Here is a 16,073-nt window from a genome sequence, read left to right on the forward strand (position 1 = left end):
TTAACACCTGTTGCCTTGCCTCGTAAGCAAGAGGTAAACATCTTGTGAACGTGTAACGTTCGCGTTTTGTCGTCGTAGGTTTTTCGTAAAACGTGTTTTAGAATATAAATTTTTAGTTCTTTGCGATTAATTTTGACAAGCCTTCTTTCAATGAAATATCTCAATTATTATTCGATCATTCATTTATTTCGGATTCAATCAATGCCATCAAATCTTCCCATATACACCATTTGACGTATCACGAAACAAGGGAAGGGGAAAAGGAAAGGATGAACGCTATAATCAATGACAATAGTTCAATATCCCCAAAATCCTAATCTTTATTCTTCGTCATCTTCTTCTACTTTTACTTCTTCTTCTTCTTCTACTTTTGAAATGTTCGACGATGATCAAATAATAACTCGTTTCGGAGGCTCATTAACATCATGCGAAAGGTAAACAGACGCATCGCAGCTCATCGTACGATTATCAGAAAGAGGATCGAGACTTTGAGTTAGTTTCTTTCTCTCTATTTTTCTCTCTCATTCTCGAAGGAAAAGTACGTCCGTTTCTCCACGCGTTCGTCGACCCGCCGAAGGCCGGCAAAGGGAAGAAGAAGAAGAAGAAGAAGAAGAAGACGCAAAACCAGAAGAAGAAGAAGAAGAAGAAGAAGTGAGTTGATCGTTCTGGATCCTCCGTGCGAACTTTCGTCGATTGTTTCCTCAAGAGGATCACCTGGGGGCTTCCATCCATCCATCTCTCTCTCTCTCTCTGTATCTCTCTTTCTCTCTTCATCTTATTCACTCCTTTTCCGTATCTCAGTTTCACGCGTGATTCATCGAGGCCGGTCTCAGTTGAGCAGGTCAGGGACGGAGTTTGCAAGGCTTCGGTACTCGCGAACGGTGCAACGTCCCACCTTAATCTTACCCCCCCTTTTTTTTTTTCTTCTCTCTCTCATTCGTATATGTTTTTCTTGCACACACATATATATTATTATGTTTTTTTTTTTTTTTTAACTCTTGGACAAGGTAGTAGCACTTTTATCGTTGGAACATCAATATATCCCGAAGAGAAACCTAACGAAGGCACTTACACACATACACACACATATACATACATATCGACGTTTTCCGTTCACTATTATCTGACCGTCTAACGATAACGTTCCGCGTCAAGAACGATAACGAACGAACGAACGAACGAACCAGAGTTCTCTCTCAGCACGGATCGTCGTGGATCGTTGAACTGACGACCGATCACACTTCTTCGTTACTAATCATCTTATTATACACATTGAATATTTGATTACCACTATTATTACTCTTACTTTTGTAATATTCGATAATATAATAGAAAAGAAACATCGTGAAAACTAACAAGAGAAACTCTTATTCTCCGTTAACGTAGATTAATGATACTCGATAATATTCTCCCACTGTTTTACACGATCGACGAATGACCATTACAAACGATTTGAAATATTCAATTATAAATATCATCAAAAAAAAGAAAGAAAATAAAAGATAGAAGAAAAGTTAATAGTTGATTTATCGAGTACTCTTGTTCAGGGTGTTCGATCGTTTATCAAAGTTACGTTTTATCCTCGGATTTTATTTAAGGGTGCAATTTTCCGGGTGGTGGGGGGAAAGAGGGAAAAATAGTACAGATTTTGTGATCGGTTTTTGCAGTTTTCTTTCTTTTCGTTCAGTGCGGAGTGTTCTTCATTATTATTATTATTATTATTATTATTATTACTGTTATTATTAATATACATTTAGATTAAAGAGCAGTGAAGTGTAGTTTTATGAGAAAAGTGTGCCGTATTTTCAAAGGAAATCGGATAAAGTGCTTCCTTTGGTAGATTCATACGTTCAACGGACTATCGACCTATTTTTATTGGGTAAGTTTTTTTCTCGTATGCAGATATTTTTATTTAGATTCGTTTATCGAGAAACAAGCTTGTAAGAATTCAAATATTTAAGTAATTAAGAAAAATTACATAATTTTGTATATTGCATCGTTAAATTTAGTCTAAAACAAAGGGCTGAGAAATGTTATCAATAATTAAATAACCTCGTTTAATATAATAACAATATAATTATTTTCATAGACTTTTGAATGCTCGAGAGTTACGTTAACTAATTGAACACATAATGGATGTCTTAAAAGATAATATTAACAACCCTTTTCATGCAAGATGTCCGAATATTTTTCTACTAAATTTTACCAGTTTCAAATCAATCGAAGAAGACTAGATGCGAGATGAAAAAAAAAAAGTAAAACCTTTATTCACATTCGTCCATTAAAATACGACGAAAAACTTTATCCCGAAAATCCAATATCGATGAAATGAATATCGAAAAAATGGTAATAAAATTCAATATTCTTTTATGAGTCACAAAAAAAATTGTTCATTTAATGTTTTCTCATAATTGTTAAAGATCACGGAAACGTAATCAAGAGATAGAGAGAGAGAGAGAAAGAGAGTTTGAAATTGAACGGAAGGAAAAGAGATATATATAGCATGAGTCAAGTTAGAACACGAAGATCGATAGAGCAGATTTGAGAATCTCGAAATCGTTCGAGCAAGAATCGTTTGATAGCATCCACACAGTTCGTAATGCAGGCTTGCTTCTTCTTCGTACGAGTGGTTGGTTAGCGAGGCAAACTTTCGCGTTCGCTTGCAATTTCCGTTCTCTGTGTCCGTCCGTGACGATGATCTATAACCCAAGACGAATAATAAGTATAAAACGTTGCTTTATCGACGTATAATCGTTTCCCGGGGCCCGGCTACGTCAACTTTTATTCGCCAACGCAAAACGTGATCGAAAAGTCATCCGAGAAGTTATATAAACTTTTTTTTCTCTCTCTTTTTTCTTCATTCATTTTCTAATTTCTTCAACTAATTCGACGTCTCGAAGTTAATGACGCGTGGAAGCACCATCGGTTCGTAGGAAAACGTGTTTCCTGACCGATCGATTGGACCGAACGACGAACAATTCTGAAGGTTTTCTTTGAGAAATGTTTACTTATCAACAAAATAAAAATCATAATCATCTGGACGATTTAATATAACGGTTGGAAATTAATAGAAAAGTTTTTCTCGAAGCATACAAAAAATGAACCTTACGAGTTTCACTCGCATTATATTTTTTGTTTTTTTGTTTTCTTCTTTTTATGGAAAAATCAGAAAGCGTAGAAAAGGAATAATATATAAGGGTCGAGCATGATGTCGTTGTCCTTGGTAAATGGATAATGTAGATTCGATACGTTTCATTTTAGCCCGCACACTGGGTGACTCTTAATCATGTTCACTAGAGGAGAAAGTAATGAGCACAGAGATAATGAGTAAAACGATCAGCCAAGGTTAACCGTGCGACTGAATTATCGTTGCTTGCAACGAATCGAGCGTATACACGTATTTATCTGTGTGTATATATATATATATATATATATATTTGTGTGTGTGTATAAATACATTGTATGTATATATAATATATAAATATATATATATTTGTGTATGTTTAAGTGTAAATACATAGTATATAATATACCTGGCGAGTATTATAACGTAGGTCCAACGACGCGCGTCTCGTTAGAGTCGCCTTAAACGCGATTACGTAAACGCTAATTAATCTCTCAGTTGAACGTACGTACACCGAGCGTTATTACGTGATATTACTTCTATTATATGATGAAACGAACGCGTATAAGTCTTTACAATTTCAAAGCCGAGATAAACGTCCTCTTTACCTTCGCGATTCGAGTAATTCAAAATATTAATTACCAGCAACGGTACTCATTACAGTACCAACCCCTTCCTTTCCGCTCTGTTTCCACTTTACACGTTTATTTTGTGAGCCAATCTTCTATATTACACGTACACTTTGCGCAACTTATTTTAGAAAAAGAAAAGTAAAAGAAAAAGAAAATAAAGCAGCGAGTTTAAAAAAAGGAAAAGAGAAATGAAGGACAGAGATGTGCGCGGAAAATAAATTAGCCGTTCGTTGAATTAAACGTTAACGTTTCACCGTTCGTTCGAAAAAGAAAGAAGAGTACGGATCGTGGCGCGTTTCGCACGTCTGAAGATTTAATTGTTTTCATTTAACCTGAAATACTCTACTCTTGAATGGTTCGAAAATAAAATGAACAGAAAAAAAACAAGAACAACGAAATATAAGTTTGAACGAGGAATTTATTGCAACGTTTTTCGATACGATACCCGCGTAATTGTGCGTACTTTTTGCAAGGATCTCGCACGTTTAGGTGGCGGTGATGGTGGGTGGTGGGGGGGAGTTTTTGTAAAAGGTTGTTGGTTGATTCCAAGTAAATATAGGAAGAAATGCGGTCAGGAATGGAAACCTTGCGGATACACCCGGTACGTGATCGAAGCTAGGAGAGAGAAAGCGTTAGCAAAGAGTTCATCTCGTGGGGAGCCCTTGAACTTGGCTGCTACGCTGACTCGATGGCCGAATTTTCCACGAGAGTCGTCGAAGTTCTTGTTGCGTTGCCAGAGATTCTCAATCTCATCGATAAACGATCATAAGTTTCATTTATTAATTTATTATTATTTTTTTTTTCTTTTTAGTATCGCACGTCCGAGCATTTGCAATTTCTTATTTGTTTTTTTAAACGACAATATCCACGTACTTTCGCTCGTAAAACGTTTATTATTTTATTTTTATCATGTTTTTTTTTTCTTTTTACTTTCTAGTCCTCCTTTTTCAAGTAACCAATACGTACGCGCAACACCCCCCTTCCCCTTCTCTTATTTCCATGCTTAGTTTGCTAGTCAACATTGCAAGACGTTTAATATTTTCGTAAGAGTTTCCTGCGAGCGATAACGTTTCCCCAGACGCTTTAGTGACACGTATTAAACGTTGTTTACATACGTCACGAGAAACGTTTCGTTCTCCTGTTAAAAAAAGAAAAAAAGAAACATTACCACACTTTTAACAAGGTGTCGCGAGCAAACACGTTACATTAACCACAAGCGGCGAACCGTCGGAGTTCTTCAAGCTTGAAACTACATCAAAGCAAATTCTGCTTGGAAATTGGCGAGCTTAATGAGTTTCTCAAAGTCTCTCTCTCTCTCTCTCTCTCTTTGTGTTGTTCCTGTTGTTATTGTGTTGTTATCATCGTTGTCTATTTTGTTAACAGAGAAAATAGATCTTTTTAATGATGAATTTCATTTGATTCCAACTTAAATACGTTATTTCACGTTCAATTCGAATTCATTTTTATTTTTTATTTTAATATGAAATATTTTAATATTAATTATATTTATGTAATAAAATCAAATGAAAATATATTATATTTTGTATTTTAAATAAAATATCGAATTATATATATGAAGTTGAATTAAAACGACGATTTCGGGGATACACGAAATTCGATTAAGTAAGATAAAATGACAAAATGGTGAATTAGTTTATTTCTAGAATAAAATTTGATCGCATAAGCCACGTAACTCGGAGTGATCGTTTAAGAATTTAAAGCCGTTAGAATCGTGTCGTGTGTGAGAGGACCGACAAAAGATAAGACCTTCCTCGTTTCGAGCGAAAGCGAATAAATCACAATTTCTCCCTCTCTCTCTCTCTCTCTCTCTATTTTTTCATCTTATCTTGTTCTTCTTTCTTTCTTTCTTTTTTATACTTCGTTGGTAGGTGAAAATTTCGCACGATGGAATCGTTTACGGTTGAAATAATAAATTCGTAAAACTTCGGATCGGATGGATGTAAGAGAAGAGTTTTATTACGCCATTTACAATTAAAAATACAAATTTTCTATTTAATGAGGAAACGTTAATGACAGGAAAGTTGATACGATGATTTGTAGTCATCGTGATGGTCGGTCAGTCGATCGAGTGAAATTTTTCCTTCGACGAGAAACTTGCGGTCACACAGATGCGCCATATTGACCTTGTTTTCTTCTAAAGTTGTATTATAGTTGGCCGAGGTGTTAGAGAATACATTAGATTCGTGCCAACAATAGAATTCGTCGAGACGGAATTGTAAAATACTTTTTTTTTTTAATCCTATTTTAATTTAAAGTATGAACTTTACAATCGATCCGACGATCGGCTTCAAAACGCGGGATTCATTTTCGCGTGAAAATTTTGTCTAAAAAATAAACAAGAAAAAAAGAAACTCTTTCTTTCGCCAAGATACCGATACAATAATTTTTGTTTTCATTTTTTCTTTCCTTTTCATTATCTCGCGTTAATCGATCATAATTAAAAATCCATTAATTTGTTCGAAGATCTCTTTGATGATAAAATATTTCTACCAACCTCAACTTACTTTTTTTCTTTTTTTTACAAACAACAATAATTACGAACTCTCATGGTGGTGGGTGGTGGTGGTGGTGGTGGTGGTGGTGCTCGTTTAACGAGAGGATTTATTTTCTCGTCTGGGTTTTTACTTTTCTCCTTTTTTATTTTTTTTTTCAAACTCGCTTTATTATACTTTCCCGTCGCGTTTCACAGTTTTATTTTCTTTCGAGATACACATCAATCAGTATTGATTATGCCAGCTGTATAACCAAAGCGGGCGCGCGTCGCTATCGATCTGCGATAGGCGTGGGTTGCTTTTCAGCGCGTTCGCGTTCTACTTTCCTCGATCGGAATCACTCGATTTTCGATCGAAATCCTTCCGATTTCTCTTTAAACTCGATTAAAAACGTTAATAACGACAAATTGACGGGAAAATTTGTCGAAAAATACTCTTGCCATTTGTTGTCTACGTTTAATCGTTCATTGAATGTTCGTACGTATTTTATCATTTGATTAGAAAAAAAAATAAATTTTGCAAAAAGAAAAAAAATTCATCGTTACTCCTGTATTCAAAATAAACGAATTGTCGTTTATTAATTAAATACGTTGACGTAGTATTATTTCTTTTAAAAATTAAATTAAATAATTATAGTAATAATTAAAGTAAATGAAATCAAATTTAAGATGATACTTCGAATGATACGAATGTTTAATAAATATTATTGTTTCGATAATAATTGACAAAAAATGACTCGTATATTCGTTCTCTTTAAGATTTGTCGGATCGATTCTTAATGCGAGTAGATGATTTGTCAAAGTACGCAGCCATAGAATATAAATCCTCCATTTGATGCGATGCTCAAAAGGGAAAGCACGTAAACCGAATGTTTGTACGCCCTACAACGCCTCCTCTTACAGGAAGAGCAATTGTTGCAATATCGTCATAGAAAATAATCCAGGTGGTCGGCTTACACGATTACTTTACCCTCGTTTTTCTCCGACTGACTTCGTCTAGATTATTCCAAGTTTCCTTTTCCTTCGATTGTGAGAACAAAAGTTAGATTGATTTACGATAGGATTCGAATCGTTGCTCGAAAATTCATTTTGAAATATATTAATAATATATACAAATATCATTTCGAATAAGAGTTGCACGAAAGAAATTGTTTAATTCGTAATATAATTAAAATGAATTATATTAATTAAGATTACAATTAGAATACGAGTATTTCACAAAATTAAGTAAAAAATAAAAGTGTTACAAGTTTTAATTTTAAATATAAATATTAATAATATATACATGTTATATACCGAGACAATTCTGACAGTTCATCAAAAATCTTTTAACAAAATCATTATTGTAATTACCATACGATTGAAATAAAAAACTATCCCAAGTGTAACTAACGCAAATCTCATTCGATACGAGAACTATCGAAACACATTACGTAAATACGAATCCTCAAAGCTTCATAAAAACAATTACATACTTAACACATTGAACTGGTAATAGGGGGAAAGAAAAAACAAAAAAAAGAAGGGGATAAAAAAGAATCACAGAGTGCAACGAAGAGAAAACAAAAATGAGAAAGAAAGAGGAAAAAAAAAGGAAGAGAAGAAAGAAAACAGGAGGAGGAGAAGGAGGAGGAGAAGGAACGCGGAGTCGAACGAAGTTAATTGGACACACCTTTGTGGTACATACGTCAAAGGTAGAGGTTCTCTTAAAAGGAAAGGGTAGAGGAGTAGGTGTTGCAGGGTATAAGGGTAGGGGTGGTTGGTCGAAAAAAGATGAGAGGGCGCAGTCGCGTCGAAGGCACCCTCCGCGAAGCGTTGAACGACGCCGAGCGTCGGCAGTCTTGTTCGGTCGGCGTCGGCCGAAAGTCGTCGTGTTTGACGACTCTCATCATGGAAAAAGATAGATAGATAGGTAGATAGAAAAAAAGAGGGAGAGAGACAGAAAGAGAGAGAGAAAAGAAAGAAAGAGAGAGAGAGAGAAAGGGCTAGAGGATATCCGCTGGTAAAACTGGCGGCCATTCGCGCGTTCATCGCATTGGCCGGTCGCGGCAAACTTGGAGAAGAAGAAGAAGCGCAACCGTCCGTCCCGTTCGATCCGATCCGATCCGAGCGGCCAGCCGGCGGGCCAGCAGGCCGGCCGGAAGCCGAACCTCGACACGAGGCGGCCGGCACCGAAGTTTCACGAGGGGTCCAGCCGTCGGTTTTCGTGTTCAGTTCGTGTGCCGCGCTCAGCACGCGCGTTCCGTTTCTCCTTATAAGTTTGTCGTCGTTATTTTCGTCGAGTGTTCCTCTCTTTCCTTTGTCCCTTTTCAAAACCACACATTTCTTCTTTATTTTCTTTATATTTTTTTATGTATTTCTCTCTCTCTCTCTCTCTCTCTCTGCGTTATATTTCCCCTTTCCTCTTCTCAAGTCTCACCGGTTTCCGTCTTATCCTTTTCTTTCTTTTTCTTCTTCTTCTTCTTTCTTTTCTTTCGCAGGCATATACAACTAACCACCATTTTTTTTCTTTCGAGGTCTTCGAACTATTTTCGCAACTCTCATTCCAATTTTCTCTCACGTATTTTTTTTCTTAAGAGTTTGTCCGTTGCAAGATATTTTTTGATTGGCGATCGCGTCAATCGTAAGTGAATAATAATGGAACGACGAAGGAAATATTAACGGGGGTAATATTTTGTTGAAAATTCAACTTTGTAGAGAAAGAAAGAAAGGAAGGAAAAGAATAAACACGAAGTAGCGTTTTTCGATTGGAAACGTCTAAACAAATAGTGTAGAGACCGGCATTGACTCGATCGAAAGCGTAAGTGATACGAGTCGATGATCGAAAAGGAAAATTGCTGACGACGAACACGTGATTCTTATTGTTAGTCCTAAAAGTATTTTCATTTTCTTTTGTTTCCTGAAATTTGGATAATTGTTTTTGTCTCTTTTCAGTTACGTCATTTCTAAATGTCGAAATTCTCGATGTTGTTAAAAAACAACGCACACGTATATAAATTTGATATATTGTAATGCATTTGCGTATCTCTTCGCGTTTATCGAAATCTCGCGATAGAAAGTGCCGAGCAAAAGTCTACTGTTTACTTACGATACTTCGTGCAAAAGGCTCGATCGAAGTTAGATTAAAATGAACAAAAAAATCGATAGACCAAACCGCTCACCGTCGCTTAAAACTAGGTCACTTTGATAACTTTGATAATTTACCTAAAACATCTGGATCTCGATTATTACCGTAATACGACGATACCAAATGAAAAATTTCATCAATTGACGCCAACGTTTTCACCTTGTGCAACATTTCTACACTCGTAGTATATACTTAAGATTTTATTAATATCAAATTTCGCGTTATAATTTCGCAATAATATTGTATATCAAATTTTGATTATATAAACGAAAATAACGATTAAGTATTTATCCGAAGGATTCGGCGTTACGTCAATTGTATTATCGTTTCGATAATTCAACACGTTGTTATTATTTTCAATGCAAACGATATAATTGCAAAAGAAAACCTAAATGAATTATTTCTTTCTCTCTCGCGAGCACGAATTTTCCTATTAATTTTCTAATCGATTAATTTCTTAATAATACTCGACACGGTGAATAAAATATAACGTTTAAGTTAAATCTACGATTATCTTGTAAAACTTCGTTCGACCGTATTGGTACGCATATACGCTCCGTATTAAAATATAACGAATATATAAAAAAAAAAAAAACAGAAATAAGCTGAAATTTCCGAGCTTTGACAAAAGATCACTCTACATCCAAGTAGTGAACCAACGACGACAAAATAATATTTAAGTTTAACATGGAAAGGAGGGTAAATTCAAACAAAAGGTGTGTCTACCAACAGGAGAAGAAAAATAAAAAGAAGAAGACAGACAGAAAGAAAGAAAGAAAGAAAGAAGGAAAGGAAGGAAAATAAAGAAAGAAGAAACAGAAGGATGACGTAAAAGTCCCAGTGAGGGTTCTGGCGGGTCTTGGCACTGGAAGAATTCACAGATGTGCAATATATAATCGTGGATCTTGCAATGCCATCACTTGCTGGATGCCGATTCATCATGGATATCGTCGTAGAACTTCGTGGATCATTACCGGAGTTCGTTCGAGCGTGTCCTTACACTTATATACAGTGAAAGTAGACACGCAGGAGCACGTTCGAGCCAACTTTTATATAGTATAGTACTCCAGTTGCTTCTATTTCTCTTTCCCTTTCTCTCTCTCTTTATCTTTCTCTCTCTTTCTTTCATCTCGCTGCTTCTTCCAGATGAGAGATGACCGACCGATTAAGGACAAACTACGGACTCGCAATCCTTTCTCCGTCGGCGTTGATGATCGGCAAATTGCCGGCAATCTTCGCTTTATTCTCCTTTTCCGATTAAATCGTCGATAATTTTATCGCTTCCGCAGGCACACAGGCCACCACCACAACCACCACCCATCAGTTTCTATCTCCATCTTTATTTTTCTTTCCTTTCGTTTTTTATATATCTCACTCTCGTCCATCTCTTTATATTGTCTTTCCTAACGATGACTTCTTCCTTATGTAATTTTATTTCTTCCGTTTCTTTCGTTATTTATTTTCCAATCCAATTGATGGGGATCTTTTTTACTTATCGCGTGATTCTTACTTTTATAGGATGCGGAACGTACGCGTGCAACGAAAAATAATCACATTATTTCTCTCCCATCTTAAATGCGTGTAAATAAAAGGAAAAAAAAAAACATCATTGAAAATGTATATGAATTTTCTACATAATTATTAAGCGTCAGTGTTGCGCTTGGAAATCCAATTTTCCAACGTACACTATCTTTTTCCTTTTTCCTCATCTTCCTTCTTTTCTTTTTCTTTTTCTTTCTCTTTCTCATTCTTATACATATACATGGGCATACGTTTTACAGTCTTTTCTCGTTCGAACGAGATCGAAATCATTTTTACAGGTGGTACACCGATCTCGACTAACGATCGCCCTCGACCTTTTCGTTATCTTCGAGTGCCCACCAACAACAAAAAAAAAAAGGGAATACTCGTAAAACGGATAATTTTTATCAACGATATCGAAGGAAAGTATCGGGGTATTAAGATATCGGCACGTGGACATCTGCCGAGTGATCGTAATTATTTTTTTCCCCCCGTCGTGTTGGTTTATTTATTTTATTCGCTTTTATATTTTCCATTTTCTTTTTTACCCTTTTGTTACAACAAATAATGACTATTACTACTACTACTACTACTAGCGTTTGAAAGAAAATCTCGATTAAATATAAATGAAAAGAAATTTATTCTCTTAAGAATGTTGTGTTATCGATGATGATACACACATACACACACGCGTTGTTAGTTACGTTTGTATGTTTATCAAGATTTCGAGAGTAACAGAGTTTGCGATGCACATACACCACATACACGTACACGTACACGTACACGCATACTCGTTTTTTAAACTTGTTGAATGATTAATTTAACGATACACCACCTATCTCTCACATTCACATTGTCAGATATTACGCGTGAGAGCGAACGCAATTAAATCGGATCTATCTATCGCGTGTATCGATTGAAAATTGTCGCGATAAAATCGTTCCTATCGGTTTTTTTTTTAATTACTATAGGAGGTGAGGTAAGTTCTTCCGTGTTGATAGAAGAGAACTTATAAGAGAGAATGATGATCATAATCATCAACCAGGTGGTTGGTTATATATACTTCCAGCACGTTTTATTTTAGTAAGAAATCCATCGTTACTTACAGATGAGGTGACTGAACGAAAAGAAAACAAAAGGGGAACGTAGTGGTGGTATTTCGCGCGGAGGTGTTTTCAGGTGGTTGAGGTGGTGAAGGAGGAAGAATAAGTGGGGGAGGGGGAGGGGCAGGGGGGGTCGTTTCCTCGAAGAAACACACCTGCAACGGATAAGGAGTTTCTCCTATCGACGACGATCACCGAGGGCTGCTGTTGCTGCTGCTGTTGCTGCTGTTGCTGCCACTACGAAATCTTTCCTTTGCTAACTCTTATAATTATGGGCTTTCAATCGTACGCCATCTCTTTATTTATTTCTTTCTTTCTTCCCTTATTACATTTGATTTGATTTTTATTTGATATCTTTTCCTTTTCATCGCCGTTGACTGATTTTTAATTTCCGAGAAAATGATGGTATTTGGCTTCTTATCGTGAACAAACGTGTCTCTTCGTTTGCCTCCCCCCCCCGTCTCCTTCTCGTAGAATATTTTTGTTTCTAAATCCTTCGTAAAACATGCTAATTATTTTCGGCTCTTTTTAAATCTTTCACTCATCTTTTCGTCGATAAATTTTTTAAACGAATATAATAAAATCGTCGTATATATGTATATATATATACAGATAGAAAAATAATGAAAAATTGATATACGATGAAATAATGTTTTATTTTGTCTATTTCGTTCTTCTGTTAAAACTAACAATTCGAATTTTGTTCGATATTTCAGTTAATCTTAAATTCGATCGGGGGCGTTGGAATATTTGAAAAAAAGAAAAAGAACGTCATGACATGATTTCATTTGGAATATGATTATACGGGAAATTATTACGCGAAAGAGTGGTGGGTGCGCGAGATTTCCGAGATAGAAAGAGAGAGAGAGAAAAAGCAAACGAGGAGAGTGTTTTTTTTGCTTCGAAGGGGGTAGCGGTGGTTGAGTGGTAGCAGTGGGATTGGTTAGGACGGTGCAAAAAAAAGAAAAAAAAACGGAAGAGAGTAAAAAGGGAAAGAAAGGGGGATAGGTAAAAAGAAAAAAAAAAGAAAAAAAAAAGAAAAAAAGTGCGTGTTGATGCCACGTCGAGAGGGAATTATTACTACGGTGTTCACCGCGAACGAATGCCATAGCTCGTTGCTTGCAATGCCGGCATAGGAGGGCATAGGGACGATGAAATCGGAAGTCGGGGTGCCGTGTGCCGGGGTATTTATCGACCCCGTTGCCATGCCAGCTCCTCGTGTATACAACAAGACTACCGCCACCACCCGCCACCATTATGGATCACGCTCCGGGGGCACCTGTGAGTCGACCGTTCGGCCCTATCAACAACCTCCGTTCTCTCATTTTCTTCTTTTTTCTTTCTCTTTCTCTTTCTCTTTATCTCTTTTGCTTCTTTCCCCCTTTTTTATTTCTATTTTATCCACCCCTATCTTCTTCCTTTTTTACTTTTACTCCTAATCGTCTATTTGTCCTACCACCACCACCACCGTCATACCCCCCCTTTCTGTATCCCCCTTTTCCAAGAAGAAATTTGTAAAAAGTCATCATTCTTAAGATTACCCCCCGTTCGATAGGTTTGTTTTTTCTATTTTTTTTTTCTAATTTTATTCTACGTCTATTGCCGAGGAATGGATTATCATTGCGAACGAGTTTATCGATCGATTCCTATTTACAGAACGTCGACCTTCTTTTTCTTTTTTTTTATTTCCTTTTCCTTTCCTTCTCCTTTTCTTCTTACCCTTTTTTTCCCTTCCGTTTCTTTCTCTATGTGTAAGAGGGTTCATCTCTATCTATATAAATATATATGTATAAAATAGTAAATATATATATATATATATATATATATGTATGTATGTACACGTATACTGGTATATGTAATTGTAATTATTTGTGTGACCTTAATCTTGGATAGAAGACAGGTAAATCAATCCTATCGATCACCTACGCGTGTTAGATTAATTTATTTGAGTTCCTTTGAAGATATCTACAACCATCATCATCAACGTCCCGAATCGATGGAACGTTGATAATGAATATTCTATGGGTACGTGTACTAGAGTGCTCTAGCTTTACTTGCTAGCATTCGCGTTCTAACGCTCACGGAATTATGTGATTAGTAGGTGCGAGAATAATGAAAGTTTACGTTTTAAGTACAATAATTTATAGAAATATTCGTACCGATTCTTACTATAATTTTCAAATACAATTTTGTTCCTTTCTTTTATTATAATGTTAAGTATTTTCATTCTCATACGTATACAAATATTGTAGGATTATTCAATTTTTAAATTAATATAAATTTTAATAGAAAAGTTATATCATAATAGAAATATAATGATTTTTCTTTTCTACCTTTTAATCTTATAATTACGATGAAACCAATTATTGTAATCATTTATGTAAAATATTTTGTCGATATCAATTTGTAAATGTTTAATAATCTTAAAATATGTTTTATCTCGGTAATATCGCGTTACAAGAAATTATTATCGATTGTGTTTTTACATTGACAATGTTTACGAATATTCATATGACTCATTGTAGATCTATACATTATTTTCGTTATACTTGATCGGTAATGTTGGACGTTTAATAAATGATATAGAGATTTCGATGAAGCTTACGAGATCGTAGATAAACGAGCGAGGATAATAAAAACGTTTGCGATGCAATTACCTGCGATATGAATTATTTAAAACGTAGCTTACGTAGCAGAGTAGCTTAACCAAGCAAACTTGCCTCGTTGGAATATATTACTTTTAATTTTCCAAACGATTTGATTTCTACCCACCGTTCGATTTGAATATTAAAAATCGTTAATTCGTTCTTCACGATCTTATCCCCCCACCCCTCTTGCTCGCCCCCACTCAACCCCTACCCCCCTTCCACAATTCGATTTTCGTGACATTTTCTACGAAGAAGAAAAGAAAAAAATAAAAACGTCGAGAATTAATAATCGATTCTATTCGTGATCGGAGTAAGCCGTAAGAACGAATAACCAAATAACAGGGCCGTACAAATTATACTGCAGAGTCGAAAATGGCCGACAATTATTCGCTGACTCGTGTCGTTCTAATGTCACGAACGGGAAAATTCATTTTATCGTTTGGCCTCTCTGTCCAGAATTCAGACACGTTTATTCTTATATACACAGATAGTTAAAAAGAGAGAGAGAGAGTAAGAGAGACTTTATTATTATCGAGGAAAGAATAAGAAATGAAATCGATTTAAGCTCGTGTTTTTATTTCACTTATTTCTTTTGCTATTCTTTTTTTAGTTTCGTGGTAACTAGGCAGGCAGGCAAGCAGGCAAGCAGGCAAGCAGGCACCAGTTAATTTAATCGAAAGTTAGCGATATATTATACTTAAATTATATTAAACGATTACCGGAATGAATCGATATTTTCCTTTAGAGACGTTAGGATAAAGTCAAGAAAAACCGATATTTCCTATATTGAATTCGATTAAATTCAACACCAAGAAGAATTTATTCTATCTTTTGCCTCCACCCCCCCCCCCTCTCCCGTCTTATGGCAAAGTTTCAAACTATTTTTTCGATATCTCTCGAGAAAGGTATTGTAGGGGTTTTTTTTTTAAAAAAGAAAAGAAAGAAAAAAAAGAAATAAGCCAACCACGAAAAATAAGTTCTTCGAGAAAGATGGTCGGAGGTAATTAAAGGCGAGGTTTGTATCGGTTACCTTACAGGAAATATCCGGAAATCGAAAGCGGCACTCGACTGAGTGTAACTAGGCTACTGCTATCCGTTCACGGAGTAATTTGAATCGACGATCAGTAAAAGAGAGAGAAAGAAAGAAGTGAGAGCTCTATTGAGAGTTGCATCCTAGGGTTGGATGCCTGTGAAAGAAAGTCTTTCTTCTATCGTTCGAAAAATATCAAACCACTTTTTCTTTCCGTTTTAAATTTCACGACTCTCGTTTGATTTCGTTTCATTTGATCTCTCTCTCTCTTTTTTCTTTTTTTTTTTATTATTATCAACTCAACAATATTAAGTAAGTAAACGCGATAATTTTGCACGTTGTTTAATTCGAAGAAAATAAATCAAATGTTATTTTT

At 35.7% G+C, this 16,073-nt stretch overlaps 1 protein-coding gene across 1 annotated transcript in view; it reads left to right on the forward strand.

Moving 5' to 3' along the window:
* Window positions 1-203: 203 nt before the first annotated feature.
* The window catches only part of LOC122526526, a 45,251-nt gene continuing 29,381 nt past the window's right edge, over window positions 204-16,073 (forward strand). Inside the window, exon 1 of the mRNA XM_043649984.1 lies at window positions 204-1,879. The gene's annotated coding sequence lies outside the window, so the exon portion shown is untranslated. The remainder of the gene's footprint in view (window positions 1,880-16,073) is intronic.

Source organism: Polistes fuscatus, unplaced genomic scaffold (assembly GCF_010416935.1).
Source record: "Polistes fuscatus isolate 324 unplaced genomic scaffold, CU_Pfus_HIC Scaffold11, whole genome shotgun sequence".
NCBI lineage: Eukaryota > Metazoa > Arthropoda > Insecta > Hymenoptera > Vespidae > Polistes > Polistes fuscatus.